We start from the raw sequence: 22,469 nt of genomic DNA, 5'->3' as shown, positions 1-22,469 counted from the left end.
GGAGTGCAGAGACACAGGAGCAGTACCAGGATGACATCTGCTAGGAGGCCTTTGTTGATGTGGCCGAGTCACAGGATGAGGCAGCCTGGTCCCCTAAACACCCCATGGAGCACAGCCTTCTGGAGGAAAGCCTGGAAGGCATCAAAATTTAAATGAGTAAAGAATAGGCCATTGCAATGTTAAGCCACCAAGACTCTGGGCTTACTTTATTCCTCAGCATGACTGGCTCCTCTCTCTGGTGCAGCTGTGTGATTGATCAGATTCTTTTCTGCCCTGCACTCCTGCAGCTGCAAGGACCAATGGAGTTTGCATCCACCGTGAGACCAAAGCACTGTGTGTTAGAGAGAAGGATAACTGCCTGGAGAAGACCTGTCATGGAGGTGTTGGGGCATGTGAGAGGGGCCAGAGCAGAGTTCCACACCAGATAAGCAGGGGAAAGAGGCTGCCCCTATGTCCAGGAGGGGAGGAGGCAAAGGAAGGAAAAGAAGAAGGCAGGAAAGGAGGAAGATAGGGAGAGAGGAAGGGAAGAAGGGAAGGTGGGAGGAAGGGAGGAGTAAATGGCTCCTTCCTAAAATGTCTGATATCCCTACTAGGAGGCTTTCTCAGATTTGCATTTTTAAACATCCTGATGACTCTAATCATGAGGTCAACATTGACATGAGGGCAATCTCTGGTCCAGCATGGAAATTCTGAATTTGAAATTGACCTACCACAAATTTATATCAGTGGCTTGCATGATGTCTTCTTGCCAGGTTTGCAGGTGGCAGAATAAGATATTCACTGGCAACAATGTGGCCTAAAAGTTTGCAGTAAAGGTCTGAGCCTTACAAGATGGATCCTGGGGCCAGACCTTGGGTCTACAGTGCAAAATGAGAGAGGATTCTGGTGGTAGTAAATAGTGATTCCATGAGACAAAGCACTAAAACAAACTAAGGCCACATAATTGGAGGTACAATAAGCAGAACCAAGGAGGTGCTGGTTCAACTCCATTCTTCACTGATCAGATGTACTCAGAATACAGAGCTATTGATGGTGGAGAAGGATAGGTGCCAAAACCCCACAAATCCCCTCATTCACACAGATGGCAGAAGGTAATAACAGTCCTCCTTCCGATTGCATAAGGTCTAGAATGAGCAGGGGAGCAGCTCACCTGGCAGTGAGCCTCAGCTGCAACTTGCTCAGCCTGGGCCTGTGGCCACCAAGTGAGTCACCTCCAAACACCTGGCCTTGGCTCACTGTGATTGCCCTCTGTGTTTCAGCAGAATAGCAATCATTCCTCATCAGGAACTTCAGGTCTGTTCACCAATAGTTAAAAATCACAAACCGGAAACCCATACTTAAAAACTAAAGTGAAACAAGTGGGGTACAGGGAAGCACCTCATGTGCAGAGCAGCTTTGATAGAGAATGCCACAAATGGCAGTGGTTTCACAATTTTTATTAGTGCGAATCAAACAGGCTCTACGGACAGTCTGGAACTCGCTGAATATGCAGTTTGGCACTGCTACGACTTTGCTCCTTGGGAGCTAAAGGTCAGGAGTGAAATGAAATATGTGTTTACTAGAAGAGATGTTGGTAATAATTCTGTGACTTCAGCTGCAGGCGTGGCTGTGCAAGACTGCTGATTTCATCATTTTCAGCAGTTGGTAAAGAAGAAATAAATTAAAAAAGGAAATATTACCCAGAACACTAAGACCAGTCAAAAAGCGCAAATTAAATTAGTGGAAGAGGCATTGCTACTAATTCCTGGAATTCAAACCAGCTCCATTTAGGCACCCACAAAGGCACAGGTGAAGCAGGATGGAAGGGATGTCTAAGATTCATGGAAAAAGACATGAGTTTGGGAGGTAAAGGGATCACACATTTTGAGGAGAGAAGTTGGGCAGCTTTGAAAGCCCCTTGTTCATTAGCTGCATGAGCCTGAGCCGAGGTGGCCCAATATGTTTACTGATGCCATGATGGAAATCAGAAGCACATAGTACCACTGCTGTGAGGGTAAAATGAGGTAAGACAAGACAGACTGGCACATTTCTGGACCTAGGTTTCCCTGTCAGCCTAGTTTCCCAGGGTTGCCACAAACTGGGTGCTTACAGCAGAAATGTAATGCCTCACAGTTCTGGAGGCCAAAAGTACAAAATCCAGGTGTGAGCAGCACCATGCTTCCTCTGAAGGCTCCAGGGAAGAATCCTATCCTGTCTCTTCCAGCTCCTGATGTCTGTGGCAATCTTTGGCTTGTAGTTGCCTCACTCCCATCTCTCTTCTGCAACATCTCCTCTCCTCTTCTTATAAGACACCAGGCATATTTGACTACTGGCCCTCTCTATTCCAGTATGACCTCATCTTACCTAACTATATCTGCAAAGACCCTATTTCCAGTTAAGGGCACATGCTGAGGTAGTGGGGATTAAGACTGCAATTTATCTTTTTGGAAGACAAAATTCAATGAATAATGGCCTGCGCTCTGGCCCCCAAAATTCATGTTCTCCCATGTGCAAAATATATTCACTCCACCCCAACATCCCCATAAATCTTAAGCTATCCTTGTATTAAATTCAAGTCCCAAATCTCACCTTCTAAATTATCTAAATCAGCTACGTTTTGTGAACTTGCAAAGCTAGAAATTAAGTTATCTCCTTCCAAACTGCAATGCTGAGATAGGCATAGGATAGACATTACTCCGTTGAAAGAATGAAATGGACAGAATAAAAAGATCACTGGTATAAAGTAAGTTTGCACTCCAGCAAGGCGAATTCCATCAGGTGTTAGAGCTCTCAGCCCGAAGCAGGGGCCTTACTCTCTTGTCTCTTGGACCTGGCAACTGGGCTCATTGTGGCAGAGGCAACCCTGCTGGCCTTTGTGCTACCATCAGAGACATTCTTCTTTATAAACAGGGAAAGACAAGGCTGTTCAATCTTGCCATTTCTATTCAACATTGTAGTGGGGGGTAGGAGATCCCAGCCAGTGCAATCAGACAAGAAAAAGAAGTAAAAGGCATTGAGACTGGAATGCAAGAAGTGAAACAGTTGCTATATGCAGATTACATGATCTAAAGTATAGATCCAAAAGAATGTACACACACATACACAAAGTATTAGCACTAATAAACAAGCTCAGCAAGGTCGCAGGATACAAAATCAACATGCAAACGTAAATTGCATTTCTATACACTAGCAATCAAAACGTGCAAATGAAATTAAGAAAACAATTTTATTTATAATAACATCAAAAAGAGTAAAATATCTAGGAATAAATTTTTTAAAAAACACCAGATATGTACATTGAAAACTACAAAGTATTGTTGATAGAAATGAATAAGATCTAAATAAATGAAAAGATATTCTATTTTCACATTAAGATGGCAATATTAACCAAATAGATCTACAAATTCACTGCAATTGCTATCAAAAATCCCAGCTATGTTGTTTTTTACTTTGTTTTGCTTTGTTGCAAAAATTGAGATGCTGACCCTAACATTCATATGGAAATACAAGAATATAGAATAGCCAAAGCAATCTTGGAAAAGAAGAGCAAAGTTGGAGGACTCACACATCCTGATTTCAAAACTTACTAGAGAGCTCTAGTAATGAAGACAGTGCTGTCCCACCATAAGCATGGATCAATGAAACAATACTACAAGCCCAGAACTGAACCCTTACCTTCACGGCCAATTTGTTTTTAACTAGGGTTCAAAGACAATTCAATGGGAGAAATAATAGACTTTCTAATAATAAATAAATGAAGTTTTTTTCAAACATCACCTGAGGTTGGAAAATTGGACAATTACTTTGGACCATAAACAATAATTACCTTTAAAAGTATCATAGACCTAAATATCAGATTATAAAACTATAAAACTCCTAGAATGCACAGGAATAAATCTTTGTGTCATTGTGTTTGTTATTGATTTCTTAGATACAAAACCTAATACATGTGATTGGATAGATAGATACAGTACCACATAAAATTTGAAACTTTTATGTTGCAAACAATACCAACAAGAAAGTGAAAAGGCGGGCGGGCCGCGGTGGCTCAGCGGGCAAAGTGCTTGCCTGCTATGCCGGAGGACCTCGGTTCGATTCCCGGCCCCAGCCCATGTAACAAATACGGAGAAACAGAATACAATAAAACAAGAAAATGTTTAAAGATGTTTCCCTTTCTTCCTTCCTTCCTTCCTTCTATCCTTCCTTCCTTCTCTCTGTCTTTCCTTAAAAAAAAAAAAAAAAAAAAAAAAAAAAAAAAAAAAAAAAAAAAAGAAAGTGAAAAGGCAACCAGAGAATAGAAGGAAATATTTGCAAATAATACCTCTGATAAAGTGCTTATATACAAAAAGTCTTACAACCAAATAATAAAAGACCACTAACAAAATTAAATAATGGACAAAGTATTTGAATAGATATTTTTCTAAAGAAGATAAACAATTGATCAATAATTAAATTAAAATATGCTCACCAGTATTGGTCATTAGGGAAATGCAAATCAAAACCACAATGAAATACTTATTAGAGTGACTAAAATAATTAAGATGGACAATTACAAGTTTTGATGAGGATATAGAGAAACTGAGAATTTTTGTGGGAATGTACAATAGTAGAGCTCCTTTGGAAAGGAGTTTGCAAGTTTCTCAAAATGTTAAACACAGAACTACCATGTGACTCGATAATTGTACTCATAGGTATGGAATCAAGAGGTTAAAAAATGTCCACACAAAAACTTGTATAAGAATGTTCATGGTTGCATTATCCATAACAGCTCAAGAATTTCAACGATACAAATTTCCATCACCTGATGAATGGATAAAAAACATGGCATATCCCTACACTTGGACATTATTTGGCAATAAAAAGGATTGAAGTACTGATACATGGTTGAACCTTAAAACATAATATGAAGTGAAAGCAACTAATTACGAAAGATCGCACATCATAGGATCCCATTCATGTGAAAAGTTCAGAATATGAAAATAGAGACAGGAAGTAGATTAGTGGGTTTCCTGGGGTCATGTAGTGGTGGAGAGATGGTATGGGGAATGGCTGCATGGAGTAGAGGTTTTCTTTGGGGTCATAAAAATACTCCAAAATTGATTATGATGAAGGTTTCACAAAACTGTGCATACTCTAAAAATACTGAATTTTATGTTGTAAATCGGTGATATTTTTGGTATTCAAATTATATCTAAAAAAATGTATTTAAAAAGTGAGGGCTGATAGGTGAAATTGCCCAGTACCATGCCTGTTATATGGTATTTCCCTTCCTCTCCTCTGATGCACTTATTTTTCTTCCAAAGGACATCTTTCATCTTGCCAATAAAATATTGATATATTATATAACTGACTGCTAGGAACATGGGGTCAAGCTTTGGGAACTTGATTCTGATGTCAACATTTCCCTGATGTTCCTCATGATTGCTCTTAGCCACAATTATAGAACCAAAGCAGGCTGACCAGAGTCCACAGGAAGACTAAGAAGAGGCCCAGAGATAGGTGGTGAGGATGCTACCATTAGCTTGGAGGAACGAAGCCACACACAGTTTATAGGAAGTCCCTAAGCAATGCAACATAAATGAAAAGTGGTATGCTACGACAGTTCCCAGAATTCTGCAAATGTGGGATGATCAAGAGTAGTGTTGCATCAGTGTCACTGCTGAGGATTGAAGAGGGACAACCATTGACAGCTGGAGAAGACAGTCTGGGGAGGCTTTCCTGGCAAGGAAAGTGCCTCTTGCAATGGCCAAGAGATGAGTATGAGCAGTCTAGGTGGCAAACAGGTGCAGACCAGTATCTGAGTTGAGTGGGGCAAATACTACAGTAGAGATAGCTTTGGAGAGTGAGGTGGATGTGGAGTCCAGGGTGATTCTCTCAGGGTTTCAGTTTCGGTGTCTTTGAATAAAGGTGTCCTTTGTCAACACAGGCAATCCTGGAGCAGGATGGGAGGGAAGGCCTGAGTTTGGTGTTAGACCTGAGAGTGAGAGGTTCCTATGGGGCATTCAAGGCAGAAACAAGGATTCCCATTAGGTCAGCCATGAAATAGCAACCTGGAAATTCACACACACAACAGCTTATCACGACCATGAGAGTTGATTGGGGTAGTACAGTGGTGCAGGAACAAAGAAAAAAAAAAAAAAAACCCTGGGTGAAGGATATTGCGTCTTCCCTCTAAGACATTCTACTGAGGACAGAGAAGCAGGCTTTGATGAGAATTAATGAAAGGCAGCTTCCAAGGATGGAGTTTAGTTTTTGGTGGGCAAATATAGAAAAAGAACATTAGGAATACTTTGAAGAGATCCTGTCTTTTAAGAGCACCCCTACATTCTTTGATCTATTTGAGGCCATTTCTCCCCAACTCTACTCTGTTTCTCTCTTACCTACATGATCACTTCTTAGAGTTGTTTCTCCTTATTTGGCTTCCTTTCTTGAAATTTCTGCATGTTTCATTTTCTTGCTTCTAATTCCCCATATTTTGACGTATTTCACATATATTGATTTACCCCTAAAAGATCTGCAGTGCACCCAGAGGCCTGCAGCATTCCAATAAGAAGTAAAAAAGGCTTAATTAAACAATTATGTATTTTAGAGCAAAGCTCATCTGTGAGCTAAGTCAGAGCCAACGGCTCCTCTTATTTCTCAAAATGAAACTCCCTGGAGTCAAAGCCACAAGGCTAGAAACAATTTCCTCTTCATTATGAAGAAGACCGTGAACTTCTACCAAGACACTGACCATCCTTCACACCCCAGCCAGGTGCTGCCTCCCTATGAAACCTTCCTGGATGCCACCAGCTGAAAGTAATCATTTATTTTTCCTCATATATGCAAAACTAGTGTGTACTCCCCTCATGGGGGATATGTACAGCTTCAGTCTATTAGAGGAGATAAATATGAGTATTCAAGTTATTTATTGCTTTATAACAAATGAAGCCATAATCTATGGAACTAGGGTTTTTGTTGTCTTTGTTTCATTTTGTTCTGTTTGTAATACTGAATAAAAGAGTTTGGACATTCAGGAGGCAGAGAGAACTTGAACAATAGGGTGTAGATAGAAATGGAGTTTATGGGGAGACAAGAAGCAGGAAGGTTTTGGATGTGGGGCTTCATTGTCTAGAAAAGCATGGGTCTGACAGGAGCAGAAGAGCCTAGCCAGAAGTGTCTTTGTATCTAAAATCCCCAGCCTAAAATTCAATGAAATTGGAAGACGGACAGCCCCAGGGAGCAGTGATCTAGTCTGAGTTCACCTGCAACCATTAATTCAAACACATTCATTAAGTCCCTGTCCATCATAATCAGTACCTTTGCCCAGGAGTGGACCCATTCCCAAGTGTTAAATCTCCCAGTCCTCCAACAGTGAAGGGATCCCAGCAGTGGGCTCCTACCTGAACTGATTAGGGAAGTATAATTAATTATTCAATAATCAACCTCTCACAATCATTCTCATTGATTATATTGGCCCAGACTTGGTCAGCAAATATTAAGGATTTATAATTATCAACTTCTTGATTCATGATCATTCATCAAAATTTCAGGTAAGTAGCTGAAATAATGGTACCAGCCTTTCTGGATAGATTCAATTTTGGTCTCCAACTGTACAGAAGAGACAAGCAGCTATTCTATGCAGCAAATATCTGGTGACCAGGCAGAAAGAGTTGGTAATTCTGAGCAAGAGACTGAAACATTTCATTAATGTCAGTTTATGAGGTAACTTTGATTAAATGGGGAAAACAGCATTTTCTTGATCCTTGGCTGATGTGACCTCTTCATTCTCACTTTAATCCTATCAACCATTAATTTATTTAACAAATATCTGCAGAGTGCCTTCTAGGAGCCAGGCACTGCAATAGGTATAGATGATAGTTATTAATAAGCAAGCTCCTTGACCTAATCTGTCTGATGTAATCTTTTTTTAAACTTCTTTCTAACTAATATGTACACACTACTTTCCTGCTTATGATCTTCATTGGCTCCCCTTTATATTATTCAAAATGTTCAAACTCCATGGAATGGTATTTCTGCCATTCACACTGGGTTGTATAACTGCTTCTCCAATTTCCCTTATTCCCTTGCCAACCATGCATCAGATTCCATGATCTGGCCCAAAAGATTTTACCTTGAGATGTGTGACTGCTTTGTAGATGCAGAGAAATGTTTGTGTCCATCAAAGTCTTTGAAGTCACATAGGCATGGAGTTGGGCTTTCCCTCTTTTGGTTCAGATTTTTATGCTGTATTCAATCAACTTTAAGTCACCTCATCTCTGCCTGGACTAATTTAGTAGCCTACAAACTGACTCCTAATTCCATACTAATGCCTTAAATCCATATTTCATGTAATAGCCATAGAAATGTTCATAAAATATGTAGTGTGTCATTCATTGCTTTAAAACCTTAAGTGATTATTGAATACAGTTAGAAAAACATGGTCTATGTGACTAGACATCATCTGGTCCTTGTTTTCCTGTTTTGTCTCCACCACACTCCTAACTCTGCTCTTGCCACATTTAGGTTCCTGAAGTCACTGAGCTCTTTCTTCCCTCATGATGACTGAACTGTAGTAGACTCCTTCCCTTGTGCCACTCTCCCAACTCCCCTCCTTTGTGAAGGGTTCTCGTCCAGGCAAGCTTGTGCCAATAAGGAACAGGCTTTCCATGAACTCCCAATCTTAAGTAGTCTCCATCATTTGACTACCATATATCAATTAAATTCAATTTGTTATATCTTCTACTCCAGACTTGGTTGACGGTAGGTAGAATGAGTCAGTAATAGGGAATCCCTTTTCAAAGGCCAAAAGATACAGAAAGAGGAAGCAATCTGTTGGGTTTACCATGCAAACATTTACTGACCCTTTATTGTGAGCCAAGTCCCTGGAAGATTCTAGTAATTATGAAATAAATCAAGATGTTCATAATCTGGAAAGGAAAACAGGAAAGGTAAGTCAGTACTATTCCTTAATATACATAAACACAAAATGTAATACTATGTGCCTCCTCGGTCTATGGAGAGGGATATCATGTAGGGCCTGGTGATAGAATTGACCCCCGACCAGGGTCCGGAAGCAAAAGTGAGAGTTTAATGACTTAGGAGAAGTAACACTTCTAGTTTTAACTCAACTTGTAAAGAGCTTGGAAATGGTCCTCCCTTTTAATAATAAGAAAAATTGAAACAAACAGAAAGTTAGCCATTTTCTTGGACTATACATAGAACTGAGATCACAGAGGAAACTGCCACCTTGAAATCTGGAGGCAAAGGTATATCCAGAAAGACACAAACTGAGATCTGCTTATGGGGATCAGAAGCCTCTGGAGTCACGAATTGACAGGAGCAGCTAATGGCAATTTTGAGAAAATGCTGGAGGCTGAAAGAAGACTAGCATGGAGTGAAAACTACTGGTCTCTGAGTCTTAAGGAGTCTGCACTCTTTCTGGGATCCACCTCCAGTAGCCTCCTCAGGTTCCCAAGGTGAGGACTCAAGAAAGATGCCCTCATGGCTATGACAGGCAGAAGGGAAGAGTGATCATTATGAAATACTCCGAGTCTTCTCTCCAATAAAGACCTACCACCATGGGAAAGGACTTTGCTACAGCCTTATCCCAGGTGGAGGGAGGGAATCATTCCCTCTGCAGTCCCCTCTGATCAACTTGTATTACCTAAGGATGGAATATAGTCAACAGGCTTCGGGACCTCAAGGAGGTAGACTGGAAATACTCTAACCATGGAAGGGAAGGGAAAATAAGCTACAACACTGGATAAACACTTGTAAAGTCCACATTCAAAAGACATTAGCCCACTAATTGACTGAGGTATAATCAGAAGATTACAGAATGTTCTCCTTCCCCCACACATACCACTATAATAACAGGGCTCCAGAATAATAACAGTGAATTACAACCCAACAGCTACAAGATGCAGACTCTTTCTGAGGAGAAGTACTTAGGGAAGACCAAAGTCAAAAGGCAGACAAAAATGCTAGAAAAGAGTCTAAAGCCTGTGGTACCTATAGCTGCAGCAAACCTTAAGCACAGTCTGACTCTTATCCAGGTTAACATAAATCTTTAAAGTAAAGATGTATTTACCTAAGTTCCTGTTATCCAGTACAGCATAACTTTCAACAAAAAATCACAAGGCCTACTAAAAGGCAAGAAAAAGTTTTAAGAGAAAACCATCACCAGTAAAGGAATAAGAGATAATGTAGATGTTGGGATCATCAGACATGGATTTGAAATAACTATGATTAATATATTAAGGACTCTAATGGAAAAATATAGGCAATGAATTAAAATAAATGGTGTGTTAGTTTGAATTATATACCCCAACATGTTCTTAACTTACATTCGTGTGAGTACAAATACATTATAAATAGGACCTCCTGAAGATGCTACTTTTCATTAAGGTGTGACCCAAATAAATGAAGTTGGGTCTTAATCTAGGTTACTGGAGATCTCGTAAAGAGGATGCAGCAGACACAGAAGCCAGAAAAGAGAGGGCATTGCTGTGTGACCAGAGTAGAAACACAAACCAAGGAATTCTAAGAATTGAAGCAATCAGTATGCTACTGACCCCATGAGGAAGCAAGCTTTCCTGCCTCTGAAACTGTGAGACAATAAATTCTGACTGCTTAATTCAACCCATTGAGTGGAATTTTTTATAGCAGCTCAGGAAAACTAAGGCAGATCAATAATGTAATAAATAAATGGAAATGCTAAGAAATGATCAAATGACAAATGACAAAGCTGGAAATCCAAAACAAAGTAATAAAAAGGAAGAATGCCTTCAAAGGGCCCATAAGTAGACTTGAAATGGCCAACAAATTAATTAGTGAACTTGAATAAATGTCAATAGAAGTTTTCCAAATTTAAATGCATAGAAAAAAGAGAAAGAGATGTTGAAACATAAAACAAAACAGATTATCTAGGATCTATGGATCAATAACAAAAGGTGTAACATACAAACAGTTAGAATACCAAAAGAAGAAAGAACTAATGGGACAGAAAAAAAAATTGACATGAAAAGGGACAAAAATACTACAAAATCAATTATATAAGCCAAACTACAGAAACAATAAGCTCAAGAAATAACAAGCAGAACAAATACCAAAAAAAAGATTACACCTAGACATATGATAATCAAACTGCAGAACACTAAAGATACAGAAAAATTTTGCATGAACATAAGGCAGGGGAGGGCACATCTTACTTATAAAAGAACAAAGATGAGAAATAAAGCATAAACCTTGCAAGCAAGAGTGGAGGGAAATATTTAAATGGTTGAAAGAAAAATCCTACCAAACTATACTTATATATATGGCAAAATAACCATTCAAAATTGAAGAAATACGTATATTATAAGCAAACAAAACCAGAAAATTCATTATCAATGGACCTGTTCTTCCAGAAATGTTCTACTAATATTTCTTTTAAAGGAACTTCGCTTAAGTTCTCTAGATAGTACAAAATAATGTAGATCAGATATTCAGATCTACATAAAGAAAGGAAAAGCATCAGGAAGAAAACAAATGAAAATATTATTAAAAAAATGTATTTCTCACATTTAATTGACCTACCTGGTAATAATTTATTTAAAGTTTAAAGTAATTAGTAGTAACCACATTGAGTATTTACAGCATATACATAAATGAAATGAATGGCAACAATATAACAAGGAGTGATAAAGGGGAAATGAGAATACCTTATTTTATGGTAACTATAATACACATTTGTTATGTGAAAGTGGATTTAGATTACTTAGAAATGTATATTTTAAACTCTGGGTTACACACCAAGGAAATTGTAGGGGATTGATGCTCTAAAAGATGAGAGAAAAGGGAATCAAACAAAATGCTCAATTAAAACCAGAGAAGACAGAAAAAAGAGGTGGGAGATAAAAACCAAATGCAGTGAAAACTACAGTTTCATTCATATTAATCCAAATCTATCAATTCTCACTTCAAGTATGAATAGCCTAAATATACCAAGTCAACAACAGAAAATGTGAGAATAGATTTAAAAATATCTGACCACACGTTATCTATAAGAAACCTATTTTAAATATAAAAATTTAGAAAATGTACAAGTGGAGGGATGGATTAAAAGTAAAGGGATGGAGAAGGATTTGTCATCCTAAGACTAATCAAAAGGGATCTGTAGTAGCTATATCAATTTCAAACAAAGCATACTTCAGAACAAAGAATATAAACAAGACTGAAGAGAGGCATTATTTAATTTAGTGGGGGTTAATTCTTCAGAAACATATTACAATTTTAAACCTGCATTCTCCTAATGAGAGCATCAAAATATATGAGACCATATGTAATAGAACTGAAGGAAAAAGAGGCAATACCACTACTATAATTGGACACTTTAATATCCCTCTCTGATTAATTGAAACATTGCTCAGGCAGAAAATCAGCAAGGATATGGATGACCTGAGCAGTACTATTGAGCAATTGGAGTTATATTTCACATAAAGCATGATCTATATAATGCTCCATCTAACAATAGTAGAATATATACCGTATTCAAGCTCATATGGACAACTCACCTAGACAACATTCAGTGCCATCAAATGAACCTAAACAGATATAAAAGAATAAAAATCATACAAAGTACTCTCTCAGGTCACAAAGGAATTAAACTATAAGTAAATAACACAAATAATAGCTGGAAAAATCTCAAAATATTTTGAAACTAAACAATGCACTTATAGATGAGCCATGAGTCAAAGAAGAATTCTCAACAGAAATTAAAGAAATATTTTGAACTAAATGAAATAAAAGCAAAACATATCAAAATTTGTGATGCAACAAAAGTCATGCTTAGTGGGAAATTTATAAGATTAAATGCATATAGTAGAAAAAGAAGAAAAATTTAAAACCAATAGCATAAGCTTGAGCTTGAGAAACAAGAAAAAGAAGGGTAAATTATGATTAATGCAAGTAGATAAAAAGGAAATATCAGAAATGAGAGCAATGAAATTGAAAACAGGAAAATAATATAGCAAACAAACGAAACCAAAGATAGTTCTTTGAAGAGATCAATACAAATGTTAAATGTCAAGCCAAACTAGTCAAGAAAAAAGAGAGAAAACACAAATTTACAATGTCAGAAATGATGCAGAGATTATCACCTCTGAACCACTGAAAATTAAAAAGATAATAAATGAGTATTATGAACAACTCTATCTCATGCTTTTGCTAACCTTGATGAAATAGACTAACTCCTTGCAAAACACCAATGATCAAATATTGCACAAGGAGAGATAAGTCTTACATCTATAAAATTGAATTAAATAAAGTAACCTTCTAAAAAAGAAGTCACCAGTTCTACATGACTTCACAAATATTTAAGGTAGAAATAATACTTATTCTCTACAGTCTCTTCCAAAAAATAAAGACAGTGGGAACCCTCCCTCACTCATTCTATGAGGCCAGTATTACCCTAACACCAAAAACAGCTTAAAACAAAACAATCAAAAAGAAAACTACACAACAATATATCTTATGAATATAGAAACTAAAATCCTCAACACAATAGAAGCAAATTGAATCCTACAATGCATTATTCCTGTTATTTTGGAGTGTTTCAAAAAGCAAAGAAAGAAGAAAAATCATATTATTCTATCATTTCACAATTGAATGACAAATTCCACACCCATTCATGATAAAAATTTTCAGCAAACTTGAAATAAAGGGGAACTTTAACATCTGTGAAAAAAATCTGCAGCTAACATTATTTATGTAAGAAATAAGTAACTGGACATTTGTTTTCTGAGATCTGAAATAAGGCAAAAATTTCCTCTCACATCATTTGTGTTCAACACTACACTGGCAGGCATAGATTATGCCATAAGATAACAAAAGTAAAGAAAAGGTATATAGATCAGAATGGAAAATAAATGAAGCTGTCTTTATTCACAGATTATAGCATTGACCATGGGGAAAAAACAATAAAGAATTTACAAGAAATGTAATGAAATTACAAAACAAGTACAGGAAGTTTGCATGACAGAAGGTTGTTATGCCAAAGTCAAATGCTTTCGTAATGCCAATAATGAGAAATTGGACTTTCAAATGAAGATGTCAATAGCATTTACACTAAAAATAAAATAGTTATGCAGGTGTTTAACATAATATATACAAGATTTGTAGGCAGAAAACTACAAATCAATGATGGAGGAAATCTAAATTCTAAAAATATGGATAAATATCCCATTTTCATAGACTAGAAGACTCAATCTTGTTAGAAGTCAGTTATTTCCAATTTTCTCTATAGATTCAACATAAGTCCAATAAAATCAAAGAAGCTATTTTGTAGATATAGGAAAAACTGATTTAAGATTTATATGAAAAGACAAAACACCTAGACTATCCAACAATTTACTAAAATAGAAGAACAAAGTTGGAGGACTCATTACCTGATCTCAAGAATTACTACAGCTTTAGCATAATCAAGACAATATGATATTATTGAAAGAAAGGTCTCATGTATCAATGGTATAAAAGAGAGAGGCCAGAAATTGATTAACACAAATACAGTCAACTAATTTTTTATGAAATTTAATTTTTAACATTCAGTTCACTGGAGAAAGAACAGTCTCTTAAGTAATGGAGCTTGAAAAATTAGACGCCCATATCTGAATATGTATGTGTGTATAAAGATACACCTTAAAGTTATTGTAGGTTTGGTTCCAGATGACCACAATAAAGCAAATATCATAATAAATTATTTTATTTTATTTTATTGTTATTTATAACAATTTTTTTGGTTTCACAATGCGTAAAAAGTTATGCTTAGTGTACAATAGCATTATATCTAAAAAACAATGTACATACCTTAATTTAAAAATACATTATTGCTAAAAAAATGCTAACTATCATCTGAGCCTTCTGTAAGTCATAATCTGTTTGCTGATGGATCCTCAATGTAGATGCCTGTTGACTGATCAGGGTGGTCATTGCAGAAAGCTGTGGTGTTTGTGGCAATTTCTTAAAACCACAATGACACGTGTCACATTAGTTGACTCTTATTTTCATGAAGGATTTATTACTGTTGCATGTGATGCTATTTGATAGAATTTTACCCAGTAGAACTTCTTTCAAAATTGGGGCCAATCCTCTCACTCTTTTGTCAGCCAAGTTTATGTAATTTTCTAAATGCTTTGCTGTCATTTCAACAATGTTAAAACATCATCACCAAAAGTAGATCCTATCTCAAGAAACCACTTTCTTTACTCACCGATAAGAAGCAACTCCTCATCCATTATAGTTTTATTCTGAGATTGCAGCAATTCATAGTCACATATATGTCCTCCATTTCTAATTCTAATATCTTGCAATTTCCACCATATCTGTAGTTACTTCCTCCACTGAAGTCTTGAACCCCTCAAAGTTATCTAGGAGGATTGGAATAAACTTCCTCCAAACTCTTGTCAATGTTAATATTTTAACTTTTTACTCTGAATGTTCTTAACAGCATCTAGAATGGTGACTCCTTTCCAGAAGGTTTCCAATTGACTTTGCCCAGATACATCAGAGGAATCACTAATCTATGGCAGCTATAGCCTTGCAAAATGTATTTCTTAAATAAAAAGACTTGACATTCTAAATGACTCTTTGATCTATGGGCTGCAGAATGGATTTTGTGTTCGCAGGCATGAAAACAGCATTAATCTCATTGTACATCTCCATCAGAGCTCTGGAGTAACAATGAACAGTCATTTTGAAAGGAATCTTTTTTTCCTGAGCTGTAGTCTTCATAATGGGCTTAAAATATCCGATAAACCATGTTGTAAACAGATGTGCTGTCATTCAGGCTTTGTTGTTTCATTTAGAGAGCACAGACAGAGTAGATTTAGCATAATTCTAAGGGCCTTAGGATTTTTAGAATGTTAAATGAATATTGGCTTCAATTTAAACTCACCATCTCCACTAGCCCTTAACAAGAAAGTCTGCCTGTCATTTGAAAATTTGAAGACATGTATTGACTTCTCTTCTCTAATTATAAAAGTCTTAGATGATATTCTTCCAATATGAAGCCATTTCATCTACATGAATAATCTGTCATTCACTGAAGCCAACTTCATGAATTATATTAACTAGATGTTCTGGGTAACTTGCTATTACCTCCACAATTGCATTGTTATTTCAACTTACACTTTAATATTATGGAGAAGGCTGCTTTCTTTAAACTTCATGTATCAACCTCTCCTAGCTACAAACTTTTCTCTTGCTGCTTTCTCACCTCTCTCAGCCTTCACAAAATTGAAGAGAGTTAGGGCCTTGCTCTGAATATGACTTTGGCTTAATAGAATGTTTTGACTGGTTTGATCTTCTATCCAGATCATTAAAATTTTCTCCATGACAGCAATAAGGTTGTTGCTTTCTTGTCATTTTTATTTTCAGTGGAGTAGCATTTTGAACTTCCTTTAAGAATTTTCCTTTGTAGTCACAATTTGACTATTTGGTTGCAAGAGATTGAGTCTTTTACCTGTCTTAGATTTTGACATGCTTTCCTCACTAAACTTAATTATTTCTAGCTTTGATTTAAATTAAGAGACGTGGTTTTTCCTTTCACTTCAACACTTAGAGGCCATTGTAATGTTATTAATTCGCCTAATTTCAAAACTGTTGTCTTAAGAAATAAGGAGACCTGAGGAGAGGGACAGAGATAGGGAAATAGGTCAGTGGGGTAGTCAGGACACACAACATTTATTGATTATATTAGCTGTCTTATATGAGCATGGGCCATGACAACACAAAACAATTGCAATAGTAATAGCAAAAATCACTGATCAGTGCTCACTTTGCCAGTGCATATACTAAAATTAGAACAATACAGAGATTAGCATGGCCCCTAGGCAAGGATAACATGCAAATTCATGAAGTGCTCCACATATATTTTTTAAGAAAAAAAAAGGAAAATAAATTACAGATATAATAATTTAAGAGTTCAAAATACCACAAGAATTATCAAAATATGACACATGACACAAAGTGAGCACATGTTGTTGGGAAAGTGGCACTGAAAGACTTGCTCAATGCAGAGCTGCCACAGAACTTCAAATTGAAAAAAATGCAATATTTGTGAAGCACAATAAAACAAGGTATGCTTCTCTGTGTGTGTGTGTGTATGTATAGAGAGGTAAAGATCTTCACCTTCCACAAAAAATAACTCAAAATGGATCATATATCTAAATGTAAAAGGCAAAACAAAAAGACATATTAGAAGATGTTCTAGTTTGCTAGCTGCTGGAATGCAATATACCAGAAACGGAATGGCTTTTAACAAGGGGAATTTAATAAGTTGCAAGTTTACAGTTCTAAGGCCGAGAAAATGTCCCCATTGCAACAAGTCTATAGTAATGTCCAATCAAAGGCATCCAGGGAAAGATACCTTGGTTCAAGAAGGCCGATGAAGTTCAGGGTCTCTCTCTCAAGTGAGACAGCACATGGTGAACGCAGTCAGGGCTTCTCTCTCAGCTGGAAGGGCACATGGCAAATACGGTGTCATCTGCTAACTTTCTCTCCTGGCTTCCTATTTCATGAAGCTCCCCGGGAGGCGTCTTCCTTCTTCATCTCCAATGGTCACTGGTTGGTGGACTCTGTTTCGTGGTGCTGCAGCATTCTCTGCTCTCTCTGAGTCTCTCATTCTCCAAAATGTTTCCTCTTTTATAGGACTTCAGAAACTAATCAAGACCCACTCAGATGGGTGGAGACATGTCATCCCCTAATCCAGTTTAACAACCGTTCTTAACTAAATCTCATCAAACAGGGAGATGATCCCATCACAGTCCCAAATACACAGCATTGAATAGAGACTATTCTACCTTTTAAGAAATGGGATCCATATTAAAACATGGCTTTTCTTAGGGGGCATACTTCCCTTCAAACCAGCACAGAAGAAAACAGGAGAAACTCTAGTATATCTTAAGTTTGGTGACTAGTTTTCATAATCAACATTAAAACCATGATGCAAGAAAAGAATAATAACTTGGGCTTCTTAATATTAAAAATATCTCAGCAGAATTGACTTCTAGGGAAGATCATAGAATAACGAGTGCCAGGACTCAGTTCTTCCACTAGAGCAACTATTATACAGACAGGAACTGTCTAAAACAACTATTTTGAAACTCTGGAGGTGAGGTGAATACTGTGGACATCCAAGAAGGAGTGGGAGGAAGAAGCTGATGAACTATGGAAAGGACAGTGTGCTGGTTTGAATCTATTATGTATCCGAGAAAAGCCATATTTTAATCTGATCCAATCTTAGGGGAGCAGCCACTTATTTTAATTCTAACTCAATATCGTAGGGTATAAACTTTTTATTAGATTATCTCCACAGAGATGTGACACACCCAACTATGGGCGTGACCTTCTGATTAGATGGAGATGTGACTCCACCTATTCCAGGAGTGGCTCCTGATTAGTTTATTGGAATCTAAGGAGGAAACATTTTGGAGAGATCCCACAAAAATGACAGTACCAATGGAGAGAGAGAGTTGACATAGATGTTTGGAGTCCAGCAGACATCACCATGAGATGTGAAGCAAGCCAGAAGCTGGAGAGAGCCAAGGGAAGCCAAGAGATGAAAGCCAGCCCCGGAGAAGCAAAGTAAGGAACCCCCACAGGATGGAGGTTGAAAGTAATGAAACCCAGGAGCAAAAGACCAGCAGATGCTAGCCATGTGACTTTCCAGCTGACAGAGGTGTTCCTGACCTGTTGACCTTCCTTGAATTAAGATATCTTTCCATAGATTCCTTAGCTTGGATGTTTTTATAGGTTTAGAACAGTAAATTTGCTATTCACTAAATTCCCCTATGTCCTAGCCAGGTTCATGTGTCAGCTTGGCCATGTGGTGGTGCCCAGTTGTCTGGTTGGGCAAGCGCTAGCCTGTCTGTTGTAATGAGGACATTTCATGGACTTAAATCATCATTACATTGACAACATCCACAGGTGATTGTGTCTGTAATCAGCTACAGGGAGTGTCTTCTGCAATGAGTGACATTTAATCTAATCACCAGAAGGCTTTTAAGGAGGATTCAGAAGAAACAGTCTCTCTTCCTGCTTCAGCCACTGAGCCTCTCTTGTGGAGTTCATCCAGACCCTTCTTTGGAGTTTCCAGCTTCACAGTCTGCCCTACAGACCTCGTAACCTTACATTCCCACTGTTGCCCAGCCAGCCTCTCCTGAGAGTTTGTTGAGGACCTTAGCCAGTTGACAGCTTGCTGCCTTTCCTACAAACTCGATTCTGCATTCCCATGGTTACATGAGACACTTTCATAAATTTTTTATCTATAAATATCACCTGCTGATTCTGTTTCTATAGAGAATCCTAGCTAATACAGCTTGGTACTTGAAGTGGTTCCTAAGAAACAGAATCTTAAAAATGGGTTTTTGCAATTGGTTTTCTACTATGACTGGACTCAAAGGCACTAAGGACTCTGTTTCCCATAATCAAAATGATGCTGCCAATCCAAGGAGTGAACTGGCAAAAGAGATTGTCAAAATATCACCATTGGATTCTTCTAATGCTTTACTTATATGAAGCCAGGCTCTGGGGGATAATGTTTTTGACCACTTTTCACAGTTTTGTGGAAATAGGTAGTATAGAGATGTTGACTGGTTGTTGTTAAATATACTGTATTCATTAATGAGAAAAAGAGATAAGTTGAAGGCTTCAAATGAAAAGCTTAGGCACCATATGACAGATGTAAACATTTCTATGAGTGCCCTGAAGGAAAATCTTATTTCCTGTAGCCACAGACTTGAAGTCTCCAAAAATCAGACTCAGAATCTTATTTTTAGAATAGCAACTTTACAACATAAATTGAAATCTCAGTTTTGCATGGTTTCTGCCATTAAAGTGAGGTCATTGATTGGAAAAGAGTGGGACTCTGAAAAGTGGAATGGTGACATATGGATTGATAATGATGTCGGTGGAGAGGGAGAAAATCTAGGCCATGCTGAGTCTTTTCTAGATAACCCTGTAATAGTCTGCCCTGAAGACATAGCCGCCCCACCTCCAGCCTGCCCTGAGGAGTTGGCCACCCAACCTCCACCTGAAGGGATTAGCCCTAGAGTAATTAATCCTGTTTCACCAGATGAAACTGCAAATGAAGGCCCTGAAGCAAATGGCTTGGAAGATACTTCTCATTCTTTTCATGACCCATCCCCACCACCCCACATTTCTCCAGACCTGTAACTATGCTAAAATCCCAACGGGCCCCAAAAGGTGAGGTACAGAGTGTCACCTATGAGGAAGTACATTATACCCCAAATATATAGACAGAAATTGGGGGAATATGTGTGGCAATAGGTCTTAAGGGTGTGGGATAATGGTGGGAGGAATATAAATCTGGATCAGGTTGATTTTATTGATATAGGCCCACTAAGCAGAAGTTCTATATTCAGTATTTTAGCTTGAAAGGTTAGAAAAGGCATAAACAGTTTGCTTGGATGGATGGCTGAAACATGGATCAAAAGGTGGCCGACATTACCTGAGGTTGAAATGTTGGAACTGTCTTGGTACAATGCAGATGAGGGTATCCAAAGGCATAGAGAGATTGGAATGTTAGAGTGGATTTATCATGGAAATCCTGCTCTTACACCCCAGGAATGTCCGGAGGATGCACCTTTACCAGAACTGTGAGAAATAAGTTTGTGAAACTCCATCATCCCTGAAGAGCTGTGTAGTTGCCCTTCTCTGTAGGTCAGATATTACTATAGTAACTGCTTTCACTGTGCTGGAATCCTTAAGCACGATAGGGATAATCAGATCCCGAGTTGGCAGAAGCCAGATGGCAGCATTTAATCACTAAAGACAAGGTGGATGTGGCTATCATAATGGACAGCAAACTCAAAACAAGAGTCAAAACAACATGGCTCACAGAGACTTGTGGCATTGACTAGTAGATCATAGGGTACCTAGAAGTACAATAGGTGGGCAGTCTACTAAATTCTTGTTTGAGCTGTATAAGCAAAAGTGTTCTAGGTCAAGGGAACAGAAATCTAACTTGAATTACAAAAACAGAGAGTCACGGCCCCTTAATCAATGTTCAAACTTGAGACAGACCCAGAGCCCCTTGAATGAGGGGAGAGGCCAGGTTCCTTTGGGGAAAGACCCTGTTACACTGCCACAAATTTATACTGTTAATCTTCTGCCAAGACTTCCCCAAGTTGATCAATGAACATTTACCATCATATCTGAGCATTGAGGAAAAGGAAATGATCAGATATTTTGGGGATATTTGACACTGGTTCAAAAGTTCCATTAATTCTGGGGGAGCCAAAATATCATTCTGGTCTAAATATCAGAGTGAGGGCTTACAGAAGTCAGGTAAATTATGGAGTTTTAGCTCAGGTCTGTCTCATAGTGGATCCAGTGGGCCCCCAGGCCCATTCTGTAGTTATTTCCCAAGTTTCAGAGCTCATAATTGGAATAGACATGCTAAACAACTGGCAGTCCCCACATTGGCTCTCTGACTCATGGAGTGGGGGCTATTATCATAGGAAAGGCCAAGTGGAAACCACTAGAACTGCCCCTATCTAGCAAAATAGTAAATCAGAAGCAATACTGGATTCTTAGAGGGATTGCAGTGATTACTGCCACTCTTAAGGACTTGAAGGATGCAGGGGTGGCGATTCCCACCACATCCCCATTCAACTCTCCTATTTGGCCTGTGCAGAAAACAGACGGTCTTGGAAGATGACAGTGGATTATCATAAACTCAATCAGGTGGTAAGTCCAATTGCAGCTGCTATTCTGGATGTGGTATCATTGCTTGAGCAAGTCAATACATCACCTGGTACTGGTATGCAGCTATTGATCTGGAAAATGCTTTTTTCTCAATGGCTGTTAGTAAGGACCACCAGAAGAGTTTGCTTTCAGCTGGTAAGTTCAGTAACATACATTCACTGTCCTACCTCATAAGTATATCAACTCTCTAGCCCTATTTCATAATCGTCTCCACAGAGATCTTGATCATTTCTCCCTCCCACAAGACATCACACTGGTATATTATATTGATGATATCATGCTGATAGGATCTGGTGAGCAAGAAGTAGCAACTACTCTAGACTTATTGGTAAGGCATTTGCATGTCAGAGGATGGGAGATAAATCCAACAAAAATACAGGGGCCTCACACCTCAGTGAAATTTCTAGATTTCCGGTGGTATGGGACATGTCAAGATATCCCTTCTAAGGTGAAGGATAAGTTGCTGCATCTGGCCCCTCCTATGACCAAAAAAAGGCACAATGTCTAATTGGTCTCTTTGGATTTTGGTGACAACATATTCCTCATTTGCGTGTGCTACTCCAGCCCATTTATCTAGTGACCAGAAAAGCAGTTAATTTTGAGTGGGAAACTAAACAAGGGGAGACTCTATGTCAGGTTCTGGCTGCTGTACAACCTTCTCTGCCACTTGGACGATATGATCCAGCACATCCAATGGTGCTAAAAGTGTCAGTGGCAAATAGGGATGCTGTCTGGAGTCATTG

At 38.1% G+C, this 22,469-nt stretch overlaps 1 long non-coding RNA gene and 1 pseudogene across 1 annotated transcript in view; one reads left to right on the top strand and one right to left on the bottom strand.

Annotated features, from left to right (window-relative positions):
• The window catches only part of LOC143676195 (uncharacterized), a 264,759-nt gene that overhangs the window by 169,282 nt on the left and 73,008 nt on the right, over positions 1-22,469 (bottom strand). The window lies entirely within an intron of this gene.
• Positions 16,771-16,870, top strand: LOC143678511 (U6 spliceosomal RNA; annotated as a pseudogene).

Source organism: Tamandua tetradactyla, chromosome 3 (genome assembly GCF_023851605.1).
Source record: "Tamandua tetradactyla isolate mTamTet1 chromosome 3, mTamTet1.pri, whole genome shotgun sequence".
Classification (NCBI taxonomy): domain Eukaryota; kingdom Metazoa; phylum Chordata; class Mammalia; order Pilosa; family Myrmecophagidae; genus Tamandua; species Tamandua tetradactyla.
The sequence above is the reverse complement of the archived record's forward strand: the minus strand, read 5'-3'. Positions and strand labels throughout refer to the sequence as shown.